The following is a 2805-nucleotide window of genomic DNA, read 5'->3' as shown; positions in this document are numbered from 1 at the left end:
GTGAAATTTTGCACACTTAACGTTCAAGGCAAGAGAAGATCACTGTCAACATAACATTTTGTAACCTCACTTGAAATATTTACGTATATATAAAAGGGGAACGATGTTACTAAAAATCTCTAAACGTTCTTGGCGGACTTACTTCGAGATTCTATACGAGCCCTTAACGGACATTTGGGCGGACACAAGCTATATATATATTTAATATACGCAGTTTATAGATATACATCTATATGAAATAAATAAAGGAGAAAAGTTGTCACCAAACGTTTCAAAAAATACTTGACTAGTTTAATTCAAAGTTCTTGGCTGATTTACTTCAAATCTCTACATTGAGATGAAACAGTGAACATAATTAATGACAGATTAAATGCCCAACAAACGACATATATTGTGGTAAAACCACTGTTAATCCTGTCACGAGATTAAATTGCAGCGGCAATAAAAATGTTGGTGACAGTATCGTCAGACATCACGTGATCGAAGGACCAGCGGAGGCTCGAGAATTTCACAGAAACACGATTGAAAACTCTTATTTATTGATTAGGTGCTGTTGTCAGACATATAAACTGCAACTATGTTTCATAATTTTATATTAATAAAATCCGCAGGGCCATGCAAATACTAAGACGGATTATGAATACAGTATGATATTTTAAGTAATCAGAGGTTCTTTTACCCCTGATGTCTGTAAATATGTATTGAAATTGTAAAAAATTATTAATAGACATGTGAAATATCGATTCATTAAACATCTGCACATATGTTTAGTCAAAATATGTCTTTCAGAAAATTATGTGTGTTGAAATCATAAAACTACCTATTTTACAGTTAGTTTTTACGTACATTATGCATTACAGATATATTATTTTAATTCTAATGGCTCTGAGCACTATCGGACTTAACTTATAAGGTCATCAGTCCCCTATAACTTAGAACTACTTAAACCTAACCAACCTAAGGACATCACTCACATCCATGCCCGAGGCAGGAATCGAACCTGCGACCGTAGCGGTCGCGTGGTGCCGGACTGAAGCGCCTAGAACCGCTCTGCCACCGCGGCCAGCCCGCCATTTTAGTACAGTGTTTACAGTGAGTGTTCAGTGTTGTGTGCCTTCTCCGAAGTGTTGCGAACGGACATCAAACTGTCGCTGTGTGTGATTTTATATCTTGCGAACAGAAACCAGACTGTCGCCATGTTTTATTAATTGCCTGTCTACTATGTTACCTGCCTGCTTCCTGTGTATTTTATTAGCTTTGCCAACCCTTTCCTTTATGTTTTAACTTTTCTCAATTTTCTGCCGTTTTACAATATCAGTCACCGTTTTATAGCCTGCTTTTATTGTTTCTTATATTCTTCTTATGTTTTAAAAAAGTCTGTAGGCTGCAGAGCAGCGTAATAAGCTGCTGCCAGCCCGCCCCCTTCGGGGGGAATCGAAATACAATAAGGGAAAAAAAAGGAAGAAAAGACGCAACACTCAGGTCTTGACGTCTCCGTCTGTCCTTCTCTCGCTCTGATACGCAACTGTAGAATCTTAAGTAACCTCACCCGGTCTATTCACTATCCCATACTGACCACTCTAACAGCAAATTCGCATTCTCCGAGGTATCCGGGTCAACCCAATAAAACTGCCACAATGCCGACGGAACAGTATGAGAGCAGGATAAAAATCGATTTCACCAATCTCCCACACGACCACATTGGATGAAATATAGGGTGGAAGACGCAATTCTGTCACCGTGTTGCTTTGAGATGGTCACCATTAAGCAAGTTTAGCCAGCAGTTGCGGCGTGGCGGGGTTTTACTCTGCTTTCCAGGCTGCATATTAGAAATCACCTAACTCAGCATGGCGTCTGCTTGATATCCCTCCACTCGGTAACGTAGATACATGTAAGATGATGTAAAAGCTGTGTTGATAAAAAACACCAATCCAATATCTACAATTACTGAGGCCGCGCAACGCTTGTGATGAAATAAATTTCTGTAGAAAAAGTGTCATTACATTATTTTATCGGGCAGTAAGAAAGTGGAATGGCTTCTGAAAAATAATGTCCGAAATTTCCCCACAAAAAGGTTTATTTTTGTCCATCTAGCCAAAGAAACGGTATTATCCAGTCCACATTTAAACTATTGGCTATTTTCTTCACGTTCACAATGTTTACACTCATTTCACACGCACAGCAGCCAGATATCTGTCCAAATCTGACCCGAACCAAGCAACGTTTCCACAGTCATTAATTCCACCACCAACATGAGTTATTACATTCGGTACTTGTGGTGGATTTCAAAAAAGAAATTGCTGTCAACAAATGCTCATTGGTTGATTACCGGGACATGCCACGCGGATACAACGAAGGCCAAATTTTCACACTCGAATATCATTGCAACAATACAGATCTAAAACTTCCAAACTTTACAAAACTGTCCGTAATTACGTCAGCGTTAGTCACGACACATATCAAACGCGAGGAACCAAGTATTCCTTCATTTTACACATTATTTTGACTCACAGTAGTAACATGACCGTCCGCGTTCAAAGCTAGCAAGAGACTGCCTCCTTGTGGCCTCACCCCCAGTATAACCATCAGGTAACGAGTGGGAATCGTCTCAGTTCTGATTGGCTAACCATACTCCCTGCCAATCAGAATGCTCGCTCATGGTCATGGCATACACCAACTCTTACATACAAACGCATCTACTGCATTCTGATATAAAAGTATTGAAGTAATGTTTAATAAACTAAAACGGAAAGGAAGTAAATCTGGAAATATCCTTTAGATACAGATAATACTCCAACTGACATT

The sequence above is a fragment of the Schistocerca americana genome, chromosome 4 (assembly GCF_021461395.2).
Source record: "Schistocerca americana isolate TAMUIC-IGC-003095 chromosome 4, iqSchAmer2.1, whole genome shotgun sequence".
NCBI lineage: Eukaryota > Metazoa > Arthropoda > Insecta > Orthoptera > Acrididae > Schistocerca > Schistocerca americana.
Note: the sequence above shows the minus strand (reverse complement) of the source record.